Below are 8,376 nucleotides of genomic sequence, written 5' to 3' on the forward strand. Positions count from 1 at the left end.
CCAACATGTTTATTTTATAATCCAATGTTTGATATTATCCACAAAACAATCCTGTTCCGCCACCAAAAAGATAAAAAAACATTAAATAAAAGAAAGACTATTGTCTTTTATTCACATCAAGAAAGGGGTGGTTGTAAGTTTAACATGAGCTAGATTTTACATGGCTTTGAATACTTTTTTAGCGTTGGATTATAACACTTTTTGACCTTGACCTTCAAATACTTTTCTAGACTTGTTGCTTAAGTTGCTAAGTTCTGCAAAGTGAATATGCTTTTACAGTTTATAGCAGAACTTCCTATGTTTGAAAAACCTGTGTTTTCAAACTTTATTTTAGGTCTCTTATCACAGTTTAACTTTTCGTACAGCCACTTTCTTATGCAAACATGCATAATTAGAACAATTTAATTGCACTGTCGACCGGTGTACTTTTTTTCTATCCGGATTATTACATTTTTATGTCCATCCGGATCATTACCATGCAAAGAAAGCTAATAATTCATAACAAAGTTGGATATTTTTTTAATAATAAAAAAAATGATACTAGGCTTCACGACTTTTTACCAGCCTTTGAAATTTTGAACTTTTCTTCAGTCAATTTTTTTAAAGGGAATTGAGAAAGTAAAAACCTAGTTTTCAAAAACAAATATTCTAAAGACCAATATATCTATTTCGCAAACAAAACTACAAAAGTTAATTGTTAAGCTGTTCACTTAGCTGTAACCGAAATACAAAGGGAGGAACATTAAAAATATGATACAGATAAAAAGTTGGGATGCAAATACGTCGCATAGCCGGTGTTGGTTTCAAGCACATAAACCGTCCTATGTAAACAGGTTAAGAGCTTCATTGCAAATCGTCATCGTCGAACAAGTCATCAAAGGCTAAAACAAGAGAAACTAAATTAAGATTGAACAAGGTGTTATCAAAATGCGTAAAGAAAAACAGTACAGAGAAATATAACAAATAGTCACTGGAGTATATGATCCTTAAAGGGAGATTCCTGATTGTTATATCAGGTAGCCTTCACTAAGAAGTGATTCCAGAAGGGACGCACTGGGTGACATGCACTGGGTAGACGGTATATTGTGTCTGTCTATATAAAATCTTCCCTATGGTTTCTACAAGGGGCGCGCTCGAATTTTTTAAATCTTTCTCTTAAAAACACTTTACTATTACTTAGTACTAGGTGCCCTTTTGTTTTCGATCCCAAAAACGTGATAATGCATGTATATAATAATATAATAATGCATGTCTTTTAATGTATTCTCTTAATATTAATTTCTTATTTTAGTGACATTTTTCTAGACAGGAGGTCAATCAAGAGAAAAAAAAATTTGCTCCTTTTTTCAATCCTTCCTCTCTGTGAAACAAACACAACCGAAAACTACTGGCATTATTGACAACTCCTTCAGGGTGACCACTAATAAAATAAGAACAAAAGTATGAATATTAAGGAGAAATAAGAAGAAGAAGACAGATTGACATTTTTTAAGGATATTTTGCTGCGAACGAGAATAACAAAATAAAAAAATAAGGATAATTAAGGAGAAAAATAATTTTAGTTCTCATCTTTAATGTTATATACTACATGTTCTATGATAAGAAAATTATACATATTATACAAATATACATATAAATTATGCCCTGAAAGATAGAAAATATAGGATTTCAGGTAACAGAGAAATATGTCTTATTATACTGGTGATGAACGATCCATGGATAAATTAAGGAGAATAGCTAAAATTTCAATTTTTTTAAGTATATTTAAGTACTTTTAAGGAGATTTTCTTTTTCTAAGGTTTTCTAAGATTTAAGGAATTTAAGGAGGAGTGGTCACCCTGTCCTGAAGTAGCACTATACTATGATTCCATCAGCCTAAAATTAATGACTACATGAATATTACGTAATCCACAAAAAAATAACTAAAAAAAAATATCCAAAATCATTTTATAAAAGTGCTTTCAGAGATATCAAGCATATTTACTTTCTAATTAATTTATACCCTTCATTATCTCGATTTTTAAACACACAGCTTTTCAGATAATCTGAATAATCAGATTTTATTAGAAAAAAGAAATAAAAATTGTTATTATATAGAAATAGATATTAAATTTTAAAGATCCAGGAAGGCCATAGAAAAAATTTAGAACTGTTTATCCACCCAAAAATCTGTCTAAAAATAATTATTTGAGGAAACTGAAGACCACCCTGATACCCTGGAGAAGACTCCTGCAAACAGTGTCTTTTACAGTTCAAGAAAACGAACAAAATTACTTAACAAAAACATTACACAAATATACCATTATTGAAATCTGCATGTACAGCATTTCCATGGGCGACATCTAATGGATTTACACTGCCACTTGGTATCTGGAAATAAATACATTAATGTAAAAAATAATATTCAAATGATAAACCACCAAAAGTAGCCATAAAAAAACATTTTTATTTTCATAGCAGAGTGTAATTCATAAAGGTTTCAACAACTAGGTTCCAATCTTCACATTTATTAAGATTTGCCACTCTTATATATTTAGGCCCTTCTGTTCCTACAATAAACTTAGAAATAAAAACCATATAAAATTTGTAAATTAAAAAGTTCAGGCACAATAAGATTCATTTTGCTTACCTCTTCAGTTTCCCATGTTGAAGAACTCGCTCCTTCAGGAAACATCTCATCCTGTTCAATTGGCATTTTTATTATTTAAAAACTGTATGGAAACAAAAGAAAAACCAATAACATAAATGGTAAATGCTGTAAACTTTTGCATAAAATTAATGTTGGCTTGTATCTCCTGGCAAATAGTTGGTTTATCAAAGAGTGGTAAGAATAAATTGTAAAATCTGATAATTTTTATACATTAAATAAATAAATAAATGAATAAAAGGTTAATTAAAATTAAAAATTACACAAATGAAGATACTTTTATGTTAGAATAGTCACAAATTGAAACTTCTGCTAAACATTTTTTATACTTGATCTTAAAATATATTCTTTTGCTTTCATAATTTTTTTTTGGTAAACTCAAGTTATAAACCATTCATGTTCAAAAATTTAAGTAAGGCATGTTTTTTAAATTTTCTATTCTTTCTTAACTTCAGTAAAGACATATTTGCAAATATAAATTCGTTTGAAAATTTTAAAAATGATCCATTTTTAAAAATCCATCTTTAGGTATTCTATAAAATTTTGAAAATAGCGTGATTCACAAAAAAGTCTGCCATGCTGATACCTACTAGACAAATTTTAAAGCTCAATAAGTATCATAGTTATTGAACATAGCAAACAAGAGTTCTTAAAGAACTAAAGGGTGCTGAATCTCCTAATCTGAACAGTTAATTTTTGTAAAATAATTTTTTGAGGAAACAAGTTTTAGGTATTTCTGGGAAATTTAATTAATCATTTTGTAAATGTTTGGACAAATTCGTTCTTAAACTTCCAAACGGTATCTATTAAAGCCTTCTAATGCCCTTCCATTTACCACTGTTTAACTATGTTATAACTATGTATAAAACATAGTGACACATTTGCTCCAACAAATATTTTTGATTAAAAGAAGTTACACTGATGTCTGCCTAAGAGACCCTTGACAAAATATAACAGTCAGCAAAATATAATCAGCTTTTTGCAGAAAGCTATTTGTACTAGATTCCTGTTATAGTCTGGCCACAAATCTCAACATCTTCAGCATTTCTAGCAAATGGTGCAAAGTTGAACAGTCCAGTTTGTGTGAACAATGATGTTGAGAAGAAAGGATGCTGTTTGTGTTGTTATAGAGAAGAAAACTTCAAAGATACCTTAGTACAGTATCCCGCAAGGATTCCCAACAGAAATTCCAAAACTTTTGTTTCATCCTTAAACCTGCATATATTTACCTTTTTCTTTTCCTGCAATTTTGCATTATTTTAGTTGACAAATAACTAGCTAGCTAACTGGTTGTGCAATCTAGTTCTTTTATGAAAAAATCTTTAAACCCCAAATCTTTGCAACCATTTGCCAAAGGTATACACCATCCTCTAGATTTTCTTCTTCAGCGTTTTCGGCACTACATAATAGAGGCAACAAGTGAACAAATTTCCGGAAAAATTTTTTTAATGTATTGACGATGGGTCTCTACATCATCAAAATTTACAAGGGTGCTGATAGTAAAAAGTGCTTGCATTTTTGGGCTAGTTCAGCGTTTTGAAAAAAATTCAAAATACATGAAAAAGCCCCTTCTTCCAACTGTCATCCACATGTTATGTTACAAGGAATTTCAATTCCAGAATGCTCTGGGCAAGTTTGGGAAAGTACAGTCAATCTCAGAGGACAACCACCAATTTAATTCGAAAAAACGCCTAAAATGAAACTGAAGAGGCTATGCTGGGTAAATAAGTTTTTTTTTTAAAAATCGAATTTTTTATTAAAATAATAAATTTACAAGTAAAAGCCTTAAAATACACAAACGATTTTTTCTGGTAAACCAAGATTCGTTTGCGAGCACCCATCAGTGCAAATGTGTGATTAGTAGAATGACAACCATTTGGATTATCCCAAAGTGTGTTTCTCTTAGTGTATATATAATATGAGGCTTGTATAGAGCACTCAGCCATTTTTTGGTAACATCTATCAAGATTATTGTTATGATTATTGAAAAATCTGCATAACTCTTTCTTACAACGGTAAAATTCAAGCGCAGAGATTTTGATCGTTATTAATTTGAAAGTTTTCACAGGTTTAACCAGGTCATCATTTCCATTTACTTTGTCATATTGTCACCATTAGTGAAAACCAAATCAGGACGAAGTGATTTAAATGGCGCGGTTGAAGAATAACCCTCTAAATCGACTAATATGTTAAAATCATACCTTGCAGCTGTAATGTGTAGAAAAACAAGTTGTAAAGAATACTATCATGGCTCCAAATGTATCACTTCTGACTTCGATGGCGCCGTAGTTTAGTGGTTATCACTCTCGTCCTTTGTGCGGGAGACCGGGGTTCGATTCCCCCTTGCGGCAATTCAATATGGGCAATTGAATATTACCATAGCCCTGGGTTAACCCAAGCCCTGTGAGAAAAATTGGGGAGATGGCGCACTGTGTGGGCCGTTGGATGTTGCAGGGAGTTGTCTAGCAGAGCCCTGACCCTAATTGGGTTTGCGTAGCTCAAAGAGAGCATTAAATACTCCAGGACTCCCCATCAAAGCCATGGCCCCTCCTGGAAATAATAGACAGGGTATATCCCTCGATATTTGTGAGGCTAGCCATGTAAAATATGCACATCTATCTATCTATCTACTTACTATCACTGAACAGTTTGACAATACAAGCAGTTGTGTTTGTTTTTAAAAGCATAAGTCACATCTATCACTATCGACTCTCTTCCAGCGGTGCAAATTTGATGTATTAGCTAGACAAAATACAAGTGCTTTGCGTTCAAAATTGTTCAGAAAGACTGTCAAAATGATCTGAAACTTTGATGTTTAATTGACGACTGAAGTGTTTTTGTCGATTTTGTCACACTTGTCTCTGAATGTTATCTTCGTTGAGAAATTTCGACTTAGTAAGATTGTAAATACCATTTATATATATCGCAGTTTTTTTAACTTTTCAGTAAATGTTTGTACTAAGGTTACAGTGTTTAAGAAACTGCGAAACATTTTTGAAATTTAATCTGAAATTTGATGGTGGCAACGATACATATTTCCGCAAACCAGCAATAATAATAACACTAATAATAATAGTAATAATAACAATAATAATTGTGCACAATTCAATACAAAAAGTATATAAACACACTTTGCGCAATTCTCTTGAAATAAATTAAACTGATGGGCTAACTAATTTTCTATCTGTCATTTCAGCACAGACTGCAAAAAAAGAGTTGAATTCCACCTAAAATAGAGCAAAAAGAAAAAAAAGAAGTAGCTACAGTACAGTCCAGATGTAAGCCTACGCATACGCTCAAGTTTCACACCTTTTTCTCGGAGGCGGTAGTTGTTCGTCTTTTGTTCTTATTAATTATCTTGCCAGTCTTGTAAGTCATTAACTTGCGTGTAATAAACAAAAGATTATTGAAGAAAAAATAGCTTATTATAACTGTGCGTAACTATTGTTAAATAGTGTTAACATAACTATTCCCAATAGCATAATTGCAAATGTTATCAACTCTATCAATGTGACATGAAGAGCCATTGTTTAATATTTTTATTAAACAAAAGGTTTGCGTGGAAACTAAATAAACTAGCGGGAAGGCATTGTTGGTTGCGCGGGTTAAATAAAGCTAATAAGCGATAGAAATTATTAAATATTAACAAAGATTGAAACTTTAATTATGATAGAAAAGCTATTTTAGATCGCATTTTAAAAGTTTAAAAACGAAAAACAGCGATAAAAGTTTAAAAACGAAAAGTTTAAAAACGAAAAACGGCGATAGAAATGTTTTTTTAGAACGTATTTTAAAAGTTTAAAAACGAAAAACGGCAATATAAATGTTTTTTAGATCGCATTTTAAAAGTTTAAAAACGAAAAACGGCATTAGAAATGTTTTTTTAGAACGTATTTTAAAAGTTTAAAAACGAAAAGCGGCGATAGAAATGTTTTTTTTAGATCGCATTTTAAAAGTTTAAGAACGAAGAACGGCGATAGAAAAGCTTTTTTAGATCACATTTTAAAAGTTTAATAACGAAAAGCGGCGATAGAAATGATTTTTTAGAAAGTTAAAGAACGAAGAACGTGGATAGGAAAGCTTCGTTAGATAGTGTTTTAAGTATTTAAAATGTTATCAACTCTATCAATGTAATACGGCGAGCCATTGTATGATAGTTTTATAAAAAAAAGATTTGCGCGAAAACTAAATAGACAGCGAGATGCATTGTTTAAATCTTTTAAGAGATAGAGCTGTTGCGCGTTAGAAAAAACAAAGACAATGTTTTCAACTTTTTTTTTAGATTTAGATTTTTTCTTTCTTCGGTATTAAAATTTAATTTGTTTTCTTATCTTATTGCAAAGGGATAAGTCCCGAACGTAGGGTTTTTCCGTTTGCGTTGCTAAACGTTGCTTTTTATAAAAAGAACTTTTATAAGTTTCGCATGTTAAAAAAAACGTTACTTTTGCAAGTTGAGCATACGCGTACGCTTACATCTGGACTGTACTGTACATCTACTCGAAAAAATTTCTGTTTCTGTCCGTTCGGTTCTACAGATGATTTTCTTGAAGTAGAAAGTAGTCTTTAGTATGAAAACTGTTAAACCTCCTATTCCATCTGGGGTTTTCCGAACATTTTATGTCCTGACAGCATGGGACTTTTCCCCGATCAGGTGAGTCTTCCTTGATCGAGTGAGTCTCCCCCGATCGAGTGAGTCTCCCCCCCCATCGGGTGTAATCACACCATCAGGGGATTCACAACCTAACTGCCCTTGCTTGCTTCCAGACATAATAATAAGAACAATCCTTGCAGCATGTTAGCAAGAAACAAATATATAGTATTTTACCATCTTGTTGAATGAGGGCCACATAAGCCACAAACGCCCGCATATATACAGGCGAGTTCGGGCGACTTTTTGAATTAAATTGACGGTTGTTCGCCGAAACTGCCCGCACTTTCCTGAACACTCCTGCTACATTCCCGAAATGCAACACCTTGTAACATAAACATGGTGGACGACAGTTGGAAGAATGCGTTTGAAGAGAAAGGAGTTAATAAAGTTTATATAGATAAGTTATTTATCAAGTGAATCTTATTAAAAATCATAAAAAACAGTTCTTTTAAGAACTTCGCTACCAAATAGTTAGTTTATTTTAATTTTTATACTGTTTTAAAAAATTCTTCGAGTCATTTGTAGTGAATCTTTATACGCACATGACTTCATATAAACAAAATTAGCCGGCACTTTTATCCAGCATCCCCCTTTACGAAACAATTCTTTTTCACAAGAAGTACTAAACCAGATCTGGGTAAGTCTCAAGTAAGTTGGAAGTTGCAGACTCCCTCGATCAGGTGATTACCTGGGTCGAGAACTTTGCTGTACTGCCTAAGGGGCATCTAGAAGATGGTGAGTTGGCTGGGACACCTGGAAAGAATGGTGGAGGATAAATGGAATGGGTGAAAAAGTGTAGAAACTTGATAATTCCAGACATAAACCAAGAAATACTTGGCAGGAGGTAAGGAAAGACTTTTTGATAAAGAGGAATTACCCACCCAAAAATGCCCATTGGCAATTTGAGAACAAGATGCAATGTGCTTAAACTTTGTTTAACTGTATTGATTGATGAACTTTATGTATTACATCCTTCAATAACAGCTTAGATACCATTTTAATTTCAAAAATTAGGTAAATTAAAGACCCGTTTCCCCAACGACAGATTTCTGCACCCAAAGAAAGTCAGTAAATTTTT

At 32.2% G+C, this 8,376-nt stretch overlaps 1 long non-coding RNA gene across 1 annotated transcript; it reads right to left on the reverse strand.

Moving 5' to 3' along the window:
• Positions 1-646: 646 nt before the first annotated feature.
• LOC130635696 (uncharacterized) lies at positions 647-2,711 on the reverse strand. Its single transcript, XR_008982183.1, has 3 exons — positions 2,630-2,711; positions 2,301-2,370; positions 647-881 (listed from the first exon to the last, which is right to left on the reverse strand). It is a non-coding gene; the product is annotated as an uncharacterized LOC130635696 (long non-coding RNA).
• Between the last annotated feature and the right edge of the window lie 5,665 nt (positions 2,712-8,376).

The sequence above is a fragment of the Hydractinia symbiolongicarpus genome, chromosome 3 (assembly GCF_029227915.1).
Source record: "Hydractinia symbiolongicarpus strain clone_291-10 chromosome 3, HSymV2.1, whole genome shotgun sequence".
Classification (NCBI taxonomy): domain Eukaryota; kingdom Metazoa; phylum Cnidaria; class Hydrozoa; order Anthoathecata; family Hydractiniidae; genus Hydractinia; species Hydractinia symbiolongicarpus.